Here is a 22,986-nt window from a genome sequence, read left to right as displayed (position 1 = left end):
GCCCAGAAATAGATCTTTTTGCCTCACCCCAGAACTACCAGTTGGACAAATTTTGCGCAAGAACTCATCACAAAAAAGCCTGGAAAGTGGATGCCCTGTCCTTCAGCTAGAAAAACCTATCAGTCTATGCCTTTCCCCCCTCTGACTTTGATCTCAAAAGTTCTACTAAAAGTCAAACGGGACAAACCAAAAATGATTTTGATTGCTCCAGACTGTCCTCGCCAACACTGGTACCTTCTCCTGCGCAATGTGTCACACATTTCTCCATGGCACCTGCCTCAGACACCTTCTTTACTGTCTCAGCAGGAGAACCAAATTCTGCACCCTCAGCTCCAAACATTGAATCTTGCAGCTTGGCTAATCATTTAAATTCCCGCTTAGCATACCTCAGCAAACCTGTGATGGATGTCATTTTGGAGGCGAGAAGACCTAGTACTAGAAAATCTTATGCCTACAAATGGAAAAGATTCTGTGTCTGGATTCAGTCTCAAGGAATGAGCACAGCAGTGCCCAATTTACCTCATATTTTGCAATACTTAACTGAGATGCTTCACAAGGACCTGTCTTTTTCTTCCATAAAAATCCATGCCTCAGCCATTTCAGCTCATTGTAACACAGACCCCCCCTCTTCTCTCATCCTCCTCTAAAGCAGTATCTCAGAGGGGCCAAAAACTTGAGACCACCCAGGAGAGCTCCTACCCCTGCCTGGGACCTTAACTTTGTGTTGGAGAAACTCACTCTACCTCCTTTCGAGCCAGCTGCAACTGCAGACTTAAAATTTCTTTCCTGGAAAACAGCAATTCTTTTAGCAATCACTTCAGCTAGAAGGATATCTGAATTGCAGGCCCTTATGGCAATGGAGCCTTTCATCATCTTTCATGCAGACAGGGTGTCACTGAGGACCAATCCATCATTCATGTCCAAGGTGGTATCCAGCGTGGCTCTTAATCAGTCCATTAATTTGCCAACTTTCTCTTCCAATCCACAGAATAAGGGAGAGCAGATTCTGCATTCATTGGATGTACACAGACAACTTAGATTCTACTTGGACAGGACTAAATCTCAAAGAAAATCTGAACAACTGCTGGGTAGCATTTGCTGCAGGGGCAGAGGAGAAGGCTATTTCAAAGCAGACTATTTCTATATGGATAAGCCATTGTATTCATTTATGTTATAAGCACCATGGAAAACCTATCCCCCTGGGGATCAGATCTCATTCCACCAGGGCTGCATCTACTTCAGCAGCCTTTCTCAGAGGTGTTCCTACCAGGGATATTCTAGAAGCTGCTACCTGGAGTTCAGTTCATACTTTCACCAAGGATTATCACTTACCAATCTTCTCTAAATCCAGAGCTGGCTTCGCCACTGCTGTTTTGCAGGGCCTTATAGCAGTTCCTAATGCTGTATGAATCCATCCTCCCAACCTTAGCTTTGGGAATCTACCCAAATGTAATGACTGCAACAGTGAAACATGATGAACATAGTACAGTTGTGTACACTTACCATAAATGTAGATGTTCGAGTGGATTCACTGTTGCAGTCCTGGTTACCCTTCCTCCAGCCCCCTGTTTTTCTTTTACTATACCTCTTCTGTCTTTTACTAAGCTTAAAAGCCTTTTTGGTGTATTTGCTTTTGTTTGGAGGTATATGTTTGTATTTCTAATTATATATATATTTATAGATGTATTTTGCTCCCCATTTGGGGGGCACCTGACATCTGGGGCAAGAAAAACTGATGTAATGGCGTCGGCTGCATGTTTTATACCCCCGACAACCTGACATCATAGAAGAAGGGACAGCAACCGACGTAGGACCCAAGACTTTGTTAATCAGGCCGACTGAGGGCAACCTGCCAGCAGATTACCCAAAGGTAATGACTGCAACAGTGAATACACTCGAACATCTACATTTATGGTAAGTGTACACAACTGTACTGTCTGCTGTGGTTTGGCATATCTTTCCATAAGACCTCCCATGTGTTTATAATAGCCGAGGACTCTGTCCCATAAATTGGATAGAAAGGAGAACTTTAGATATGAATGTTAAGTATTCATCATAGTGATAGATCTGTGATGTCTGTTTCCATTTTTCTTCAGAGTCCCAACCTACTTCCCCCTTTCATGTGTTTTATGGAATTTAGCAGTTATAACTCATGGACTGCTCTGGCTTCAAGAGGCTCCTTATCAAGACCAATTTTTTTTCTTATTTCTGTCTGTCACTTTGTCCACATGGAACAAGGACAAGTACAATCTCAATCTGAGGTAGTTGGGCTAACATGGAGAATTATGGTTAAGGGGAGGAGCCTGAGCACTGGATTCAGAGCTTGAAAGAGGCAAAAATCTGATCCGACTCAAATCTGAAGACCGATACATTGAGAAAAGATGGAAACAGACAACACAGATGTAGAGTTATGGTGAGTACATAACTTCAGTTTCCACACCTGTTCTGCCCCACTCCCACAGTGCCGTTAGTCATACTTACATAATCCATATTACACCGTTCCCAGGCAGAGTCTGAAAAAGGTCCATGGAGATGAGTGCTCTACCCTGGAAACCAAATATAAATAAACTCCCGTTGTTGTTTCAGTACTGTTGTCATTCCCTGCCCAACCCTTTACCACCGTTAAGTTTACCATTACTGGCTCTGATGACCCACAGCACTTTTACTGGCCTTAATATTGCAGGCTTCCCAGTGTCCAAGCTTGTCATTTAGTTAGCTGAGCTCGAGCTGCTTGACAGTTTGGACACATGGAAGGTACCCTGAAGCTTTGGAAGCTGGCCGGCTGTTATATCTTTCGCAGGATATAATTCGTATAGCTAAGACTACTGCAGCAGTGGTCATTCTAACATCTATTGTTATAGTAAGTTCAGCGTACACAATTGTAATTTACCTGCCCTGCTCCTGAATAAGTGCTGCGCAACTGTTCTTAATTAACCTGTCTTCCTGCTACTTCCATGCTGTAGCGAACACATGTCCACCTCTTGACTGCCTTATTAGTAATACCTGCATTGCTCCCGTACAATACCTCAGTGAGGTTAATAATACCTGTTGTGCCTTAGTGCTGCTGCTGCCACCCGACGATTTGTTTCACCAGTACAGCTTGCTCAGGACCTCGGTGTACACGTTTACTCAAACTTACCATCCTGCCCTTGTATTCCTAGAACCCAGCACTAGCATCTTCTTTCAGCCCAAGTGATGTGCTAAAAATTCAGTGCTTATAAGCCCCAGAAAACTACTCCTCAGCAACTCTGCCTGCTTTCATTATAGTGTATGCAGGGTCAGTAGTACATGCTGCCTAATTTGCTTAGTAAGCTAACAGACCAGGCAGCATTTCCCAGTACAAGTTAGAGACCAGGATCAGACCCCCTGCTTTAGTCAGTGGTGAGAATAGTCTTCTTGCAGAACTTGGAAAACCACTGTAAGTTCAAATGAGTGTTTTTTTGGCACTTTGATATAGGTTTGTCTTTCATCTATAATAAAACTGAAATCTTGAACTAGATGAATGTTCTCCAGCTGTACCCTCTTTTCCCAGACTATACGGTAGTACCAGCTGCCACCACCCACTAATATTTATCAGCTACTCAAGGCCCTTAAAAGGGTGTCCAATTATTACTGTGTAGTATTATTATCCAATTGGTAGTATAGCCCATGGCTAAAGCTGTTAAAGTGGATTTGTACAATTTTACCAAAGGCATGCAAGTACTCTAAAGAGCTTAAATTATCTCTCTAAAAACAGCCACAGTTGAAAGGGTTTAAAAATATTTAATAATAAATAACAAAAACACAAGACAATATTTCTTACTACACAGTGCTAGTCAAGAGTTCAGAGATCACAGAGAAATACTTAAAATAATTCAGCAGTACAGTTCTGACATCACAGAAAAACATTTTATCTAATCTTTTTAGTTTCTGGCTATTTCTAAGAGAAAACACAAGTCTAAGATAAACTTACATATAGAGCAAAGGCAGTGCTGAGTTGGATGGTCAAGACAAAACTGCTTAATGCTCTCTGATTCTCTCTGTTTTTAAAATCACATTCCTGGTTCACATTACATAATTCTTCACACTTTCTTGGGTTCCCAGGCTAACAGAAACTACATTTACATTCTTCACCTCTGGGGAGAAACCAGAGCAATAAAGGACATTTATGCTTGCAAATTCTGGCCATTAACTCCGACCTTACCACAATAGCAAGAATTATTTCATCTAGACCAGCCAGAGCCGTGTTTAGATCAAAGGGTTACAACATGCTTTACTTGGTCAGTAGAGTGCACTGTTGTTACATTTTTTCAGTTCCACATGTAACACTATTTTTTCCATTTAAGACAACAAGCCTGTGGCTTACATTAATATTTACAAATGACAGAATTATCTATAAAATTCTATCTGGCAAGGCTGGCAGCCTTCATTTGTCTTCCCCCAATCTTCACAAGTACACCTTGAGACTGGTTAAACAGTATGGATCTCTTGAGATACTCCATGTCCATTTAACTATAAGCAAAGCCCCCCCCCCCTCCATCACATCATAGCAGGCTATAGGTCCCCCACCATGAAACAGGAAAAGCATACTGCATACCTGGATTTACTGGAGTCACTTGTCATACAGCCCAGCACCTTAGTCATGGGTGATTTTAATTATCCTACCATTGACTGGTAAACAGAAGAGATAATAATAAGCTAAACAAAAAACGGTGCCAACCAGGTGTAACACAGCAATACGAATCCAAGTACAAATACACCTCACAGCCAAAGTCCTCCAAAACACAGAACACAGTTTATTCACAAAATAACAAAATGGTTAAGCGCTTTCGTCAGTTGACTTCATCAGAACCTTCTGTGTTTGGAGGACTTTGGCTGTGAGGTGTATTTGTACTTGGAGATAATAATAAGGGAATAATAAAGATAATAAGGGAAGATAGTGGAACAGGTAAACGGCTTCAAATATCTGGGAGTAGTGGTTGACGAGAAGGGTAGTCTGAATGAAGAGGTCAAAGCTAGAATCAGAGGGACTGCAGCCAACTGGCTGGTCTATGACAGAAGAATGCCAAAGAAGCTGAAAAGTAAGGTGTACAAGACAGTGGTGCGACCAGTACTACTGTTTGGTACAGAAACCTGGGCAGTAAAGGTAGAACAGTTGAAGGTAGAGGTAATGGAAATGAAGTGCCTGAGAAAGGTGATAGGATGCACACACTGTAGGACAGACAAAGAAATGAGGACATAAGAGCAGAATCCAAAGTAGCTCCAATTGCAGAAAAGATCAAAGAGAACAGATTATGCTGGTTTGGGCACATGTGTAGAAAAGCAGAAGACTATCTGGTGAGGAAGATTTGGGACAGACAGGAAGAAGGTAAGAGGAAGCGAGGGCTTCCAGCAAAGAGGTGGATGGATTGTGTGAAAGAAGATCTGCGACAGTCAGGCATGAATGTTGAGGGCAGGAATGTGGCACTGAATCGAGAGAGTTGGTGACAGTTAACACGATACCCCGAACCCATATAGAAAAATGGGAAAAGGGGGCTGATAATGATGATTATGTCTAGTAAGCATATATGACCACAAACATGCTGTCTCAGAGGTTCTTTGATTTTGTCAGTGCAAATGCTCTGGAACAGCTAATCAGCACACCCATAAGAGGCTCAAAATTTCTGGACACAGTACTCACTAACACGGGGGGAGCATTGCAACCCCCCTTGTGATGTCCTCCCTGGTAAGATTGGACCATAAATCAGTCTTGTTCAATGCAATTATAAGGCATGATACCCCATCAAGCTCAAAAACACTTGAGAGAATTTTTCTAATTCAAATTGTCTCCTACTAAGTGATGGCATAAGAAGTTTCAAAGCCCCCTCGAACGCAGATAACACGGACACTCATGCAGAGATGTACACCAGTGCCTTCCTTAACCACTTAAGCAGTTGTATAGAATTGGCTGTACCTTGCTGAAAATACAAGTCATCCTGGTGGATCCCTACTTATAAACAGGCTGTACAACAAGAAAAAGAAACTAATGTCCAAGAAAAACTGGCTCAGCAGAAGAAAAAATCCCTGTCTAGCTTAAACAGTTTAGAGATCTTGTCAAGTCCTCCAAAGCTAATTACTAAGAAAAAATAGCTGCCCTAGCTATGGATAGTTGCAAGGCATTCTTTAACTACGTCCAAAATCTAAAAAGAAATACCCAGCTATGCACTGTACTGGTTGTGGAAGGCACCACCCATACTCAGAGGTAATAGCCAACCTGCTCGCGGACAGATTTGGAGCAAACTTCCGTCCTGTCCCCTCCAATCATTCCCCCAAAGTTTACTTGCCACCATTCCTCAGCCTGGTATCTCAGGAGAGAGGTCATTCCTGCACTCTCCAGTGCCAAAAACGTGGTATCAGTGGGACCAGACAGCATCCCAGATTGCCTTTTAAACAACTTAAAACATGACATAGCAGACCCACTTGAATCCCTGTTTAACCACAGCCTGCGACCTGGCTATGTTCTGGTGGAATGGAGGACAGCAACAGTAATCCCACTGCACAAAGGCGATCCTTTAACCAACCCTCGGAATTATAGGCCTATAAGCTTGACTAACCACAACTGCAAGGCCATGGAAAGAATCTTTATGGACTTTATTAACAAGGACCTAGGTCATTTCAAAACTCTGGACCCAACCCATTTAAATTTGTTACAGGTAGATCATGCATGTTCAACATAGCTGACTTCTTTGAGAAAGTCACCAAGGTCCTGGACGAGGGAAAAACTGTACATACCACCTATCGTGCCCTAGCCATGACATTTGACACAATCCCTCACTCTGGTATTCTAGAAATACTTTACTAATTGGGAATTAACCCCTAAATTACCAGATGGTCAGCCAACTGTCTCACCAGCAGGTCACATACTGTCAAAGTGGGTGACTTCACTTCTAGCAAAAGACCAGTCATCAGTGTCCTACTTCACTTCTAGCAAAAGACCAGTCAGCAGTGTCCTACCACAGAGTTCTGTGCTGGACCCCTTACTGTTCGGATTGCCTGTGGCTGTCCAAGTTGGCTGACAATTGTAAAAAATTGCAAATTGGGAGCAGTGACTGAGTGCTGCAACGATGTTCAGGGTGCAGACAAGGTGAACGTAGACAAATGATTGGTGCCAGAGACATGGTTTAAAGCTAAATGCAAAAAAATGCATTACTATTCTGTTTGGGAAAGCCAGCATCCCTGCTAATTACATTATAGACAGCACCCCCAAGTGTAGGCCGAGCAGTACGTTACTCAGGTTGATAGCAATCTGAACTTTGACCACCACGTATCCACAGTAGTAAGGAAGTCGTCCTGTATGGCACACTTTATAAGTAAAGGCATCACATTTGGATCTAAGGATCTTATAGTTCCATTATAATCATCCCTCATCAAACCAGTGATTGAGTACAGTGCTCCCTTTTGCATGTATCTCACCAGACATCTGCAGCTATTGGGGAGACCACAGAGTTTTCTCGCCAAGAAATTACAGAGTACACAAAACAAGTCTCAGGCACTGTATTCTGTCTCCTACAAGTTGCTAAGGTATGACCTGTGTCTGGCTTACAGGGCAGTCTTTGACTCAGCCCTGATGGAAATTCTACATATTTGGGAACCAAACTGCACAAACCTCACTCTCTCTGCAGGGATGTTAACCTAGCCTCTGACATGAGTAGGTCATGCTGGAGAGAGAGATATCTCCCAGAGACTGCCAGTTCTCTGGAACAAGCTTTGCAGTTCATGCGAAACAGAGTCCCTCCCTTACCCTCTTTAAATGCAACCTAGATCAGTGGATGGGTGACCGCAGTTTTACTCCTGGGGTGTTGCTCATGTCCCTCCTGGACATAGGAAGTCTGTATTAACTACCATACAAGCTTATCTTTGCGAACTTCACTCTCCTAACTACTGAAAATTGGGGCGACTCGGAATAAATATGTCTAGGCTTGTACGGGCTCAAGGTCCATTATCCTGGTAGCCTTCTGTGAACCTGTGAGTGACATGTGAGGGGTTGTAGGCAAAAAGTAAAGGGGGTGGGTTCCTGTCTGATAATTTTAGTTTAAACAGAGGAACCAGGCAGGGGTGTTATCTTTCCCCTTTATTTGCTTTGTATTTAGAACCACTGACAAAGAAAATAAGGGGCTTAGAAATTTAAGGACATAACTGATGATGTAGTCAAGAAAAGGTGGCTCTATTTGTAGATATTATTTTATAATTGATAAAACCAGAAAAGGACATTTTAGTGTTGTGGAACATTTTGAGGCAGTTTCAGATGCAAAATGAATGAAGCAAAAACAAAGGCAACTGCTGTAAATTATGTAGCCACACACTAATTGGTTCAACAGTATCCGTATTTATGGGGGCATGATAAAATGAAGTACTTAGGAGTATGGATTAAAAAGGATTCTTATGTGGCAGCTAAGGATATGTGGGACGAAACTACAAAAGATAATATAAAAACTGAGAAATTGGAAGCTCTATTATGTGGATATGGATAACCAGATAAAACAGTTAAAATGTTTTTATTCCCTTTAGTTTTAAACACAGGTCAGGCATATTTTTTTCAACCAGAGGAGAAGTTGTGTATAGCAATTAGTAAAGAGCTGAAGGATTTTATCTGGGCGGGGAAGACGGCAAGAGTTAACTGGGATAAGATGATTCTTCCAATAGAACAAGGGGGTTTGAGATTACCTGATTTGACAGGATTTTTCAGAATTACACAGTTGCATAACACAAACAGAAACCTATAATTAAAAGTGGAAAGGGATGGTGATGAAATGGGGGAAACTCAAGAAACAATGAGATACTGGGATTTTGGATGCAGATCCTTAAGGAGAGTACCGATAACCATGCAGAATATAACATTCATAAAGTAGCAGAAAGTATTCTAAGAACTAAGCCAACATGGGAATGAAGAATGGAGATTATGCCGATAGAGATGACTGCAGTTAGGGATGCAGACAATTGGCGAGAGAGAGCTGGGATTTACTGTAGAAAACTGGCAAAGGAACTAGAGAATTGGGAGCAAATAATTGGAGAGGGAGAGGTAATAGAATGGGAAGAGGCCAAAAATGTTTTTGGCCTGTAGGCTAGAAATTGCCTTCCCTATCGAGGATTGATATCGAGTATAGGCAACGAAAAATAAATAGGGGGATCATAAGCGAATGGCCAGCAGTGGTAGAGTTATTAGACTCTAGAACAGAAGCTGCTGTTAAAAAAGTAGTAGTTAAGAGTATATACAATATTGCATGATAACTATAAGAATTAATAGGAGGAGTAATGGGGGCTATATGTATTTCTCCCAAATGTGCAACAGAGTCTAGAAGATGTTTACATAAGTACTTTTTGTATCTCAAGTAGACTCCAAAGAATTTTTCCACAGGTAGACAGCAGATGTTGGAGGTGTGATGGAGAAGAAAGAGGTAATTGGGAACATATTTTCTGGGAGTATGATGAGTTGTCAGACTTTAAAGATTATAGAGAAAAAAAGGATCCACAGACTGGATTAAATGCTTGGTTTACACCTCAAAGCAAAAACAAAGATAAAATAAACGAACTGACCACGGCTAAGTAGGTATCCAAGTTCCAAAAAAGTAAAACTTTAATGAGAGGTACAAGAGTAAACGTTTTCGTGATTCAACAACTGATCGCTTCTTAAACAGACAAAATATATTATATTAAGAACTATTTAAAGCATGCTTAAAATTCATACATCTAAAAATAAAAGTACATATTATAAATAATGCTGTATTTAGTGGTCTTGATTTCAAGAAAGGTTTCAATGAAGCTGCACTATTAAGCCCCGGGGACTTGTCTGCCTGCAGCTGCAGAATCCATTTCTGTTCTGCCTCTTCCACTTTATTTTTTATATCCCCCTCCTCTAATATTTTTTATCAATAGTCACTGTTAAGGGTAATTGCAGGCCATGCAGTGTCTTAATGGATTATTAGTGACATCATAGAGAAACAGTCTTTTGATTGGATATGTTTTGATTTAAATTCATTGTTTTGTTGTATGTGAATGAGTCTGAAGAAGCGATCAGTTATTGAATCACGAAAGCGCTTACTCTTGTATCTCTCATTAAAGTTTTACTTTTTTGAACTTGGATACCCACTCAGCCGTGGTCAGTTCGTTTATTTTATCTTTGTTTAGACTTTAAAGATTCCCTGAAGACTACCCTGTCAGAGATGCTGGGTGAACAAATTGGTGTAACTAAGGAAATTATTTTTTGAACTGTGATATAGAATCAAAATTGTCTAGACATAGTAAGGCCTTGCTGTGTCTAATTGTGGTGGTTGCCAAAACAGTCATTACTAGAAAATGGAAATCTAAGTCTAAATCAACGGTATTAGAAGTACGGAATATAATAACCGAGACAAAACCACTGGAAATGTAATTTTTAGAAAAGGGTAGGAGCAAATTACATAGAAAAATGTGAATTGTGGGAAAAATACACGCAGAGGTAGATTTGAGGTTTAAAAGAAGGCAGGATTTGAATGAGCAGTAAAATGTTTAACTGATAGTGACTGGGTAGATTGTAAGTTATGTATAATGTTTGCAACTAAAATTGTTTTAATATGGTTTGTTTTCATTATATAAATGTATGATTGAATATGTCATACGTGGTAATTTAATAAAGATGTTTCTTGTTTAAAAAAAGAAGCATGACCAAAGTATAGAGAATCTATTCTCCCCATCTTTAAATTTCTGAAGGAATGTAACCAGGTGTAGGGCAAAATGGGCAACTACCCTTTTTCAGGCTGCCAGTGTACTCAATCAGTAGTCGCTCATAGGGATGCGAGTGCAGTACTGGCATTCATTGTAAGAAGCGTATTTAATAAATGTCAGTACTGCATTTAACTGTAGCATGTAACTGGAAAAGCGTTTGCAACATTTACAATTCAGTGTAGAAGACTTTTTTTTTTGCCCTCAACTTGGGGTTGAAGGTTGTGACATGCTGAAGAACTGTCCAGGGCACCAGATGATCTAGCTACAGCTCTGACGAACTGGCACCAGATGATCTAGCTACAGCTCTGACGAACTGGCCTTAAATAAGAACTTTTTTAAATGTCCAAAGAGAAAAATAACCTTTTAAAGTTAAAGAAATGTAAAATAAAATGCAATAAAGTAGGAGCAAATTAAACAATACAGTTATGTAAGCCTTAAATAAAGAGGTTTAAAATAGTCACATGGTATCAGCAGTCACAGAATAGTAGTAGGTGAACAGCTTTATGGCAAGAGAAGTAAACATGTACATTGCCAAGTAATTTGGAGGGACTTTCATTGGTCCTTTGAGGTATTGATGCATGCAGTGCATTCTTTGCTGGTACTTTGAAAACTAATCTTTGTAATGTAGATTGGTAACCTGATAGGGTGATTTATTTTAATGGTGTAGTGCCTTAACCTGATTTAGTAGCTATATTTATGTATCAACATAATGCATCCTTTTTGATGGTATAACGTGGCTAAGAATATGGGAAGGGTATAGTTAATGATTCAGTGTATTTTTGAAGTTAAAACTCTTGTGAATTTTTGTGTTCCTTTTTAGGTCCTGAACAGAAAAAATTGTGGCTTTTGGATGGGAATGATAACTCATTGCAGCGGAAAGAGAAAAGAAATAACTGAAAATTGTCATGATGTTATGGATGGGAAAGAGGGCTGTTTATCACCTGGGAAGAAATGTGCACTTGATTGAGAGAAGGTTATTTCTATTTCATATGTGGGTGCCATTGCGTATAAATGAGAAAAAACTAGGTGAGAACATAACGTCAGTTTTCCATGGCTACTTTCTGAAATATATGCTAGCTGAAGTAATTTTTTTGTTCATTCCATGTGAAACCTAATCTATTCTTTGAGATTTTATTAGGTGTACAGTCTGCACATAGGTTTGATGAATCCTTATTCATGTGCTTAGATTTTGTAGTTCTCTTGCCAGAATCCTCTTGAAATAAAATTTTGGAGAATTTATTGTGAAAAGGTAACAGTTGTATAATTTGGATAGAATGTGCTCAGTTACATAGTATTCACACATTCACCATAAAAAGTCCTTTTTCTGTTAAATTCTTGTAACAATCTGATGTTTTTTTCTTGTGTTTCTTAAGTGATGGGTTTTGGATCCATCCTCAGCCAGTTGATGAGTTTTGACTATGTAGCTCGAGCTTCTCCCCTTACCCATAATATATGTGTGGTGTGTAAGATTTACCTGTACGTGGATGCACAAAAACCTGCTGCTTAGATATATACCTGGAGCATGAGCAATTCCTACATGGATACGTGCCCAGTCTGTCTGATGTTATCTATTTATTCCTAAATTGCCTATGGCAAAGTAGATGTTTAAGATTCTTGTTGGTGTTGAATGAAAAGGATGGACCATCTCCAACTATACATTTGACCATTCTGTCACTAATGAGAATTTTCCAATTATTTTTGATGTCATAAACATAATTTACATCACCAGAATAAGTTAAAAACATTCTCGTATTAGTTGCCTTTGAGGCATCTGTCCTTCGTGGTGCTACTGTATTCACAGATTTAGCAGAATAAAATGGTTTTCCTCAAGTAGATTTAGCAGAATAAAATGGTTTTCTTTGAGTATGCCACAAGCTCTGTACTTCAGAAAAGCAACTTTGTATCTCTCTCTCTCTTATTATATCATCTATGCACAAGATCATCCTTTAATTGTTCACAAGCATTAACAAAGTGTTGATCCCTGTTGTGCAGTTTGGAATAGCTAATCATCTGCCTCTTTATAATGTTTTGATGAAAATATTTAGGATGGTAGACTATGCTGGTTCAGGATATTATTCATTCTATGTTCTCTATGATGTATGGAGGTATGGATCCTGGTCTGTATCCAGAAATAGGGAGACATCCTAAAAGTCCATGAGAGTCATGGAATAACACAGAGGAAACTTTAAAAAATCAAATGTTGTCGCTATATAATGCACAAATCTCAGTAGCTCATCCCCAGAGTCCTTCCATAAGATGAACCAATCCTCTAGAAATAATTTGTAATATATCAAATTTGAAAAACAAAAAGAATCATTATTCAGTATGTGGCGATCTTTCCAGTTAGCCAAAACCAAGTTGGCATAACTATTTGTACATGGGGTGCCCATAGCAACACCCCATCTCTGCCAGAATAAGAAGTTATGTACCTACCATGACGTTCCATGTTAGTTGTCTTCTTCTCGTCTTCTTTCTTGCTGGTTGGGTTCGGAGCTGATCCTCGGCTCCGACTCGGCTATCTACTAAAGCTCGAGAGCTATTTACTGGCTCAAGGCCTCCCCATATCCCACAATGCTTGGCGCTTGATACCCAGATCTCGTTTAGCAGAGCTAACACCATAGAAAAATTTCAAGGGCACCTGTCCAAACTACAAGGTTTACCTACGGTACTAAAACAGAGGAGGACGTAAACCAAATAAGACTCAGCCAGAGGAAGAAGGCCTCAAAAAGGGACTCTTCTCGGTCTGTCCAGGCTAGGGGGATGGAGGGTGGGACACAAGAAAGAAGGCGAGAAGAAGACAACTAACATGGAACGTTATGGTAGGTACATAACTTCTTAATGTTTAGTTGTCTATCTCGCCTTCATTCTTGCTGGTTGGACAGCGTTCCTAGTACCTTAGTCCTGGGTGGCTCATCGGAACAGACTGTTGAGCACAGTGGAACCAAAATCAGCTCTACTCCTAGAGGCCCTATACAACTTATAATGTGAAACGAAAGTATGAGGAGTGGCCCATGTGGCTGGAGCACAAATAGATTCCATTGGTAGTCTTGCTTGAAAAGCTACTGAAGTAGCTAACGCTCTGGTGGAATGACCTTTAGGTTTAGTAGGGAGTTCTTCTTGTCTCAGCTGATAAATCAAAGTAATAATAGAGGGTAACCACCTGGATAAGGTTACTTTAGAAACTGGCAGGCCCTGCTTGCCCTCAGCATAGGACAGGAAGAGTTGGTCTGATTTTCTTTGTTTAGTCCTATCCAAATAAAAACGTAATTGCCTATGAACGTCCAATTGGTGTAACTTTTGTTCAGCTTTGTTCGAATAGTTAGGAAAAAAGACAGGTAGATCGATAGCCGAATTCAGGTTTGTTTCGGAAGGTATCTTGGGCAGAAATGAAGGATTAGTCCTGAGTGAAACTCTATCCTTATGAAACACAAGGTAAGGAGGACGAATACAGAGGGCTTGAAGTTCCAAAACTCTCCTAGCTGAGGTGATGGCTACTGAAAAGAGAGTCTTCCAGGAGAGTAATTTTAAGGAACAGGAAGCCGCAGGTTCAAAAGGGGGGAGAATCAAGGAAGCTAATATCAAGTTTAAGTCCCACGGAGGCGGGGGATCTCTGACCGGGGGCCTAAGCAAAATAGTTCCTTTAAGAAAGGCCTTCTAAAGTTTGTGGGACATGATGCTGGTTTCTGACAGGCCAGCGTGGAAATTTGCGGTAGCAGCTAATTAATTGGACCCTAATGGTGGCAGACGAGGAACCAGCTTGAAAGAGTTCTGCTAAAAAATCTGGAACGTGATGGACAGGGACTGTAAAGGGGTCTATAGCCTCTGCCCAGAAAGAGAAACGTTTCCACTTACTAGCATAAGTCTTCCTGGTGGTAGATTTGTGCGAAGAAAGGATGATTTCACGCACCGGCTGGGAAATATGTGGAAGCCTGGCTAAGGTTAGAAGTGGAGCAACCAAGCTGTAAGGTTGAGAGACATTAAGGGATTGGTGCAGCCCGCCCGACTGATGGACCAAGAGGTCTGGCACTGGGTCCAGATTCCAAGGCTGCTCCAGCAGGTGACGATGCAGGAATGGGAACCAAATTTGTCGAGGCCAGTAATGGGCAATGAGGATAATCCTGGATCCCAATGCGGTCGCCTTCTGAATTAGTTTGGGAATTAGGGGAAAAGGTGGGAATGCATACAGAAGACCCCGGGGCCAATCGTGAACTAGACCGTCTCTGGGGGAGCGGCCGAGGAGGGGAAAGAGAGTGAAGAAATCGTCGCACTTGCTGTTGAGAGGAGTTGCGAAAAGGTCGCAGCAAGGCTGACCCCATCTGCGGAAAATTTTGTCTGCTACTGACTGATTGAGAGACCACTCGTGAGGCATGAGAATAGCTCTGCTTAGCCTGTCCGCTATGACGTTGGACTTCCCAGGGATGTGCTTTGCTATCTGAAACCATTGAGAGGAGATTGCCCACTGCCAGAGTCTGAGTGCTTCTCGACATAAGGGATATGACTTGGTTCCGCCCTGCTTGTTGATGTACCACACTACAGACATGTTGTCTGTTTGAATTGCAATAGTCCCGGTGGGTAGAGAGTCCTGAAGAGCTTGCAACGCTAAAAGCACCACTCTCATCTCCAAGACGTTTATGTGCAGGTGGTGCTCTAGAGGTTGCCAAGTGCCCTGGACAGTCCTGCCCTGAAAGTGCCCCCCCACCCGATCAGGAGGCATCCGTGGTCACCGTGGCAACAGGAGAAGGAAGAACAAACGGTCTGCCCTGGAGTTCTAGAGGGGAGACCATCCACCAAGCCAGGTGGTCTTTGCATGATTGAGTGATTATTATCTTGTGAGACATCGGAAGTTGTTGAAAGGACCATTGGGTAAAAGGCATCCACTTTTTTAGGCAAGGCTCAAATTCTAAACCTACCACCCCAGAACACAAAAAAGGAAAAAAACTAAGGGTAATGCTGCTCAATGCCAGAAGTCTAAATCTCAAAATGCACGCACTCGAGGCCCTTCTCAGTATGGAGAACATCGATGTCTGTGCAGTGACAGAAACCTGGTTCAAGGCTCCTGAGAGCACCCCAGCACTATCAGGTTTTACCTCTTATCATGCGTTCCGGCCCCAAAATCCGGACAATACCAAGAAAGGAGGGGGGGTATCCATATTCATCAAGGACACCCACACCTTAAGACTGGTGGCAACGCACGATGCATCGGAGACCATCCAGGTGCAATTAACCATAGGCAAGACTGCTCTGCAAATTGTAGCATGTTACAGGCCACCCTCACAAACTCAGGAACCTCACATGGCCTTCCTGAAAACACTAGAGGGATAAATGTATCACCAAACACCATCATACTAGGTGACTTCAATTACCCTAATATAGACTGGGAACACTACTCAAGCCCAAACACCCTAGCCCAAAAGTTCCTGGAATTCATAAACTCAAATGCCATGGAACAACTAGTCACCATCCCCACAAGAGGAGAAAACATACTTGATCTCATCATCACGAACATGGGAGCACAATGTTCAACACCGGAAGTATACCCCTCACTGGTGAGATCAGATCACAAACTAATCTTGCTGGAGGTCCTCATCCCACCCCCACCTGAAATAAAAAAGACCACAGTAAAGAACTTCTCGAAAGCCGACTTCACACTTCTAAAGACTAGTGTGGTCTCCTTTAAGGCCCCCGAGCCGGCGGAAAACAGTACTCAAGCCGCTGAATCACTTACAAATGCCCAGGTTGCATGGATAAGGCAATCCCAAGCAAAACAAAGACTCTTTGTACCAAAGGCAAGCGTCCAGTCTGGTGGACCCCAGCCATAAACAAACTCTACAACAAAAGGAGGAAGCTACTACAAGATAGAGCAAAATCCTTAAAAGGTAAGACACCCTTGATCACTATAAGTAAAAAACTAAGAGCTCTCATAAAATCATCCAAAGCAAATTTTGAGAGAAAAATCGCTAAAGACTCAAAAGACAATCATAAGGCCTTCTTTAGCTATGTTAGAAACCTGGGAGGAAACTCCCAGATATGCTCAGAACTAGTTCAAAATGATGTGAAGATTACTGATCCTACAGACATTGCCAACATACTGGCTGACAGGTTCAGTGCAAACTTCTCCCCTCCCCAAAAGGAGAGATATCTATACCAAGCGATTGCAGCCCCCAAACATCTCCAACGCCCAAGTGAGAACTGCTCTCTCCAAAGCAAAAACACAGCATCCATGGGACCTGATGGTGTCCCCGGCTGTGTGCTCCACGAACTCAACGAGGAATTAAACCCACAGCTAGGACAGCTGTTTAATCATAGTCTTACCTCTGGATACATACCCAGGAGTGGCGCACTGCAACTGTGGTCCCACTTCACAAAGGCGGTGCCTCCACCGACCCTGGAAATTACCGCCCATTAGCTTGACAAGCCTTATCTGCAAAGCCATGGAGAGGATCATAATGGACCTCATAAATAAAGACATAGGGAATTTGCAGACTTTGGATCCATCCCAGTTTGGCTTTGTCAAAGGCAGATCATGCCTTCTAAACTTGGTTGACTTTTTCAAACGGTCACCAAAGCCATTGATGAGGGAAAGGCAGTCCATACAGCCTACCTCGATCTGGCGAAGGCCTTCGATACAATACCCCACTCGGGTATAATTGAAAAACTCATCAGCTTAAATGTTAACCCATACATCACAAGATGGGTTGCAAACTGGCTGAGTGACAGAACCCACAGGGTCAGAGTTGCTGGCGCCATGTCAGACTCAAAGCCTGTCACAAGTGGTGTACCACAGGGCTCAGTCCTGGGCCCACTCTTGTTTGGCATCTACTTTTCCAAGTACAAGCAAACACAGGAGGGTTATGGCTGACAAAGTTTGCAGATGACTGCAAACTGGGCGCCATAGTAGAAAACACATCTGACACAGATATCCTTCAGAAGAGTCTCACAGAAACGGATAACTGGTGCCAGAGCCATGGCCTAAAGTTAAATGCCAAAAAATGCATAGTCATACCCTTCGGGAAAAACAAGGTTACCCCTAGCTACCAAATAGGTGGCAATCCACTGAGCACAGAAGAAGTTATCAGGGACCTGGGGACCCAGGTTGATAGTAGTCTGTCATTCGACACCCATGTAGCTAAAGTAGTTAGGAAGACCTTCTACATTGCCCACCTTATCATGAAGGGATTCTCATCTAGATCAAGGGAGGTCATAGTCTCCCTATACTCATCACTCATCAGACCAATGATTGAGTACAATGCCCCATTCGGAATGTATCTGACCCGACACTTGCAGCAGCTGGAGAGGCCACAAAGTTCCTCACCAAAAGGATAAAGGGTCTCAAACATCTGTCCTATGCTGCCCGACTGAAAGAACTCCAGCTCTATTCAGTCGCCACCGCTTGCTCAGAGGTGACCTTTGCCTAACATACAAGGCCATGTCAAACCCAGATTTGATGAATATGCTTCACCTCAAAAATCTAGATCCGTCAGAGCCACAAGGGCGGACACTTAAACCTCGACACGGCTATTAATAGGACGTGCTGGAGGGATAGATTCATCACCCAAAGACTCCCTATGCTGTGGAATAAAATCCCGGTATATGTGAGGCAGAGCACCTCGCTGGCCTTGTTCAAGAGAAATCTTGACCAATGGATGGGAGATCGCAGATATACCCCAGGGATTACCTCAGTGTCACTGCTCGACAGAGGCACAGCAAAATAATGGGTATAGTTCCCCATACTAAAGGGGTGGCGTAAGCCACAAAACTATGGGCTAGGCTTGTAAATGCCCTCGGGCAGATAGCCTAGTATGAACCTATGAACCTATAAGAATCCGCATGTGAAAACGAGCCAGGGGAACTAGTATGATTGCTGCTGCCATGAGACCCAACGTTTTTAGTGCAAATCTGGCCTGAATCTTCTTGCACTGTAGTAAGACCTGCACATGTCGGCGAATGTCTGACACGCTGTCTAGAGAAAGTTTTGCGGACAGATCTTTTGTATTTAATCTTGCGCCTATAAAGATTATAGACTGACAAGGCAACAATGCAGACTTTTCGAAATTTATTGAGATACCTAGCATGGAGCAAGTTTGGATGGTATAATCCCTGGCTCGCAGTAGCTGATGCCTGGTGGAAGCAGTAAAGAGCCAGTCATCTAGATATGGAAACACCTGGAATCCTCGCTGTCTCATGTGAGGCGTAACCACTGCCATGCACTTGGTGAACACCCTGGGGGCTGTGGTGAGACCAAAGGGCAGGGCTCTGAATTGATAGTGACTGGCTCCCAGCCGGAAGCGGAGAAACCTTCTGGAGCGCTTGTCCATTTTGATATGGTAGTACGCATCCTGAAGGTCTATGGAGCACATCCAGTTGTCCTGACCCAAAAAGGGTAGAATGGACTAAAGCGTGACCATCCGGAACTTCGTTCTTTGAACAGATTTGTTTAACCTGCTGAGATCCAAAATAGGTCTCCAGTCCCTTGTCTTTTTTGGTACCAAAAAGAACTTGGAGTAAATTCCGGATCCTTGCTGGTCTGCTGGGACTGGCTGGATGGCCCTTTTTCCTAGCAGTTTTGAAATTTCTAGCACTGCTTGTTCCTGGGACTGGCTGGATGGCCCTTTTTCCTAGCAGTTTTGAAATTTCTAGCACTGCTTGTTCCCTTAGACTGGGTGGAACATCTGGAAGGGACTTGGTTGTTTTGTACAGGCGTGTGGACAAAGGGGATTTTGTAACCCTCGGATATGATGGGACTGTACCCATTTGTCTTGTGTGAGGAGATGCCAGGCATCTGGGTAAAGTGACAAAAATTCCCCCGACTGTCTCCGAAGGTGGACAGTCGGGCAGCCCCTCGGGTGTTGAAAGGGTTTGTCAGAGAAAAATTCTCTGCTACCCTGATTTTGCAGACCCCCTCTGCCCCTCGGGCAGCGTCTATTATTGTTCCCTCCCCTGCCCCTGGAGGGGAAACTCGCCACATGTGTCAGGCACGACTCCCTGGGGTTTCCGAAACCACATTTTCCCACTCTTCTGACCTTTAGGGTATGGTCTAGAGGGAGTAGAAAAACAGAGTCCCACGGCAGAGAGAGTCTTGCCTTCCTGCTCACACCTGGTAAGGGCATCCTTCAAATGTGGTCCAAACCGAGCCAAACCATCGAAGGGGGTATTGGTGAAGGACGCCTTAAAGGGGTCAGCAAAGTTACATAACCGCATCCAGGCATGTCTTCTCAAAGCCACGCCTGTACCTGCGGCCCTACTCTCCCCATCGGTTGCATAAGAAATGAGCCGCATGGAGGAGTTGACGATAGAGTTAAGGGTCGCCAGCTGGGAGTTAATCTTATCCTGAGCCCCCGCAGCTAATGGATCCTGAAGGGTATCACCCAGTTCCTTGAGAAGATCCCTTTTAAGGCGGGTGAAGTGGCACAGATAATTCAGCGACCGCATGGAAAAGGTCGCTGAGGAAATCATCCGCTTCCCGTACCTGTCCATTGTCCTAGACTCTTTATTAGGTGGATGGACAGGCACCGAAGGGTCAGCCAACTCCTCCTTCGTGGCTGTTGCCACCACCATGGCATCAACGGAGACACCTTTTGTCAAAAATTGTTTGTTGGGTGGGGCTGTAATGAACTTAGTGGGCCTGCGGGGAGTTGGTTCCACTGTGTCCGGGGCTGACCACGTCCTTTGAGCCACTACTTCCATGAGTGGGTCGAAGGGTGGAGACACCCAGGAGGTAGAAGTGCGAGAACCAAACACGTCCAGGTATACCGACTCATCCTCGGAAGGGTTAAGGGCAGTCCAGTTCCCCCTCTGCTTAAGGATCTCTAGGACGTCTGAAAAGGAGACATCCTCAGAGGGGGATCTTGGGGACCCTTCCCAATCCTCCAAGTCTGTATCAGACGTGACTGACTCGGGGGAGTCTATGTGTTTCCTCTTACATTTTCTCTTCCGTGGGGGCTCCTCTGAATGATCAGGGGAGGCCTCGGAAGAGGACGATATGCCTAATGAGGCGACCTGGAGCGTCTGTTCTCCACGCTTGGGGTCAGGAGGATGGACAGAGACTTATGCAGGCACCATGGGGGGAGGAGCCGAAGGGGCCGATCGAGTAGCCAACTCAGGAGTCAGCACGCCCCTCATGACCTCGAAGGTGCCCCTATCAGGCAGAGCAGAGGGTCCCCGCTCCGAAGAGACGTGAACCCCTCCCGGCACCGAGAGGGACGGCTCCGAGGCCGATGGGGCCGAGCTCACCTGCGTTGAAGCCCCGAGAGGGAGAACGGGGTCGGACAAGGGTCTGATGCCACTCGCCCCCTCGGAGCCGACGAGGGAGTCCCAGCGCCCAGATCCCTCCAAGGAAGGAACCAATGAAGAGATTGGAGCCGACGAAGGAGCCGAAAGGTTTGGTATCTGCTCCGACATTTCCAAGATTCGAGCCCCAACCGGCTCCGGCTCCGAACACAAAGGGGGAGTCGGAGGAGGAACTGCTGAAGACACCGGGACAGCCACAGTCTGTTGAGAAGGGCTGGTTAACATTTTGGCCAGGGCCTGCGATTTAAGGAGTCTACTGACCACCCTCTCCAAGTCATGATCAGATAACCTGGAGGACCGAGAGGAGTGGGACCTATGGCTTCGTTCAGACTGAAGCAACGGTGACCTCGGAGCCGAACAAACCAATTCTAGGGAAGGGGCCCTAGAAAGTTTTCGACCCAACAACGGTTCCGACACTAAAGTCTGAGCCGATTGAGGTCTAGAGATGTCGGCTCCAGCCGGAACCGAAGAGGAGGAGGCAGATGCTCCGCCCGGCGACGGCTCCGAACTGGGAGCTGACGGCTTGGCAGGCTTTAAGGATTTCCCTGACTGAGGCTTCACCGGGGATCCCTCTGGCTTAAGTAAGCCTCTCAAAATAAGCTTGTTCCTATGCTCCTGCAGGACTCTCGGGCTGAAGGCGTGACAGACCGAGCAGGAGTCCTGCAGGTGTAGGTAACCCAAGCAATACACACAAGAAGTGTGACCGTCTTGTCAGAAACATCTTCTGACAGCACGAGTCACACTTCTTGAAGCCTGAGACTTTAGTATCCTTGGACATACTGGCCAGGGGATACTAAAGAGAGAAAAATTAAACTAGTGCTTAAAAAGGCACACAGAAACACTCACACACCCGCACTAGTTAAGCTAACAATAATAACTACAAAAAACTATCACACCACACTTAATAACAGCAACAACTATCCTTAATAATATATATATAAAAAGTACAAGGCTAAACACTACTCCTATAGGTACAGAAAGGGTGGGGTTAGCCACTAATAGAGAAGAAAGAAAGGGGGGGGTAGAAACTCTCTAACAGAAAACGAGTTTCCTTATTGGGATAAACTAGGGGATACACAGGCTAACTATACTACAAGGGTAAAACTAACTATATTTAAGAAAAATACAAGGTAAATATTAGCTAATAATAGAAAAAAAAAGGATTAATATGACCTGAGCCAGTAAAAGCGTAACCTCGTAGCTGTAGCGGCAAACGAGATCTGGGTATCTAGCGCCAAGCATTGTGGGATATGGGGAGGCCTCGAGCCAGTAAATAGCTCTCGAGTTTTAGTAGATAGCCGAGTCGGAGCCGAGGATCGGCTCCGAACTCAACCAGCAAGAATGAAGGCGAGATAGACAACATTATCTCATTCTCATATATAAATATGTTGTTCTCCACAATAAATATATACAGTGGATATAAAAAGTTTACACCCCCCCCTGTTAAAATGCCAGGTTTTTGTGATATAAAAAAATGAGACCACAATAAATCGTTTTTAAACTTTTCCCACCTTTAATGTGACCTGTACAATTGAAAAACAAATCTTAGGGGAAAAATATAAAAAAATAAAAAACGTACAATACACTGATTGCATAAGTGTGCACACCCTTATACTAATACTTTGTTGAAGCATTTTTTGATTTAATTACAGCATTTAATGAATAGCCCAAAAGCTAACACTTACCCAAAAACTGTCAAAGAAAGCTTGGAGCTTGAGACCACGCTGCTGGCTTGAAAAGCGGCAAACGAGATCTGAGGGAAGGAAGGAGATGGATGGGTATTATGGGTAGGGGGAGGAGTTTGGAGCTCGGATCAGAAGCTGGTGAAATGGCCGTCTCTGATCCGATCCGGATCCGAATATCCACAGGTTGAAGACAAATGGAAGTACAACTACTCAGATGGAACGTTATGGTGAGTACATAACTTCTTTTTCCATCACATTGGTTAGGCAGCAGGAACAGGAATAATGACAAAATTCC

The 22,986-nt window shown here is 43.4% G+C and overlaps 1 protein-coding gene across 2 annotated transcripts in view; it reads left to right on the top strand.

The window, feature by feature from the left end:
* The window catches only part of N4BP2L2 (NEDD4 binding protein 2 like 2), a 290,582-nt gene that overhangs the window by 82,771 nt on the left and 184,825 nt on the right, over positions 1-22,986 (top strand). Inside the window, exon 2 of one of the 2 annotated variants that reach the window (XM_044073215.1) lies at positions 11,540-11,745. The exons of the other annotated variant lie outside the window; for it this stretch is intronic. The gene's annotated coding sequence lies outside the window, so the exon portion shown is untranslated. The remainder of the gene's footprint in view (positions 1-11,539; positions 11,746-22,986) is intronic. 2 annotated transcript variants of the gene reach the window in all.

This window comes from Protopterus annectens, chromosome 5.part1 (genome assembly GCF_019279795.1).
Source record: "Protopterus annectens isolate FY-2018-M chromosome 5.part1, PAN1.0, whole genome shotgun sequence".
Classification (NCBI taxonomy): Eukaryota; Metazoa; Chordata; order Ceratodontiformes; family Protopteridae; genus Protopterus; species Protopterus annectens.
The sequence above is the reverse complement of the archived record's forward strand: the minus strand, read 5'-3'. Positions and strand labels throughout refer to the sequence as shown.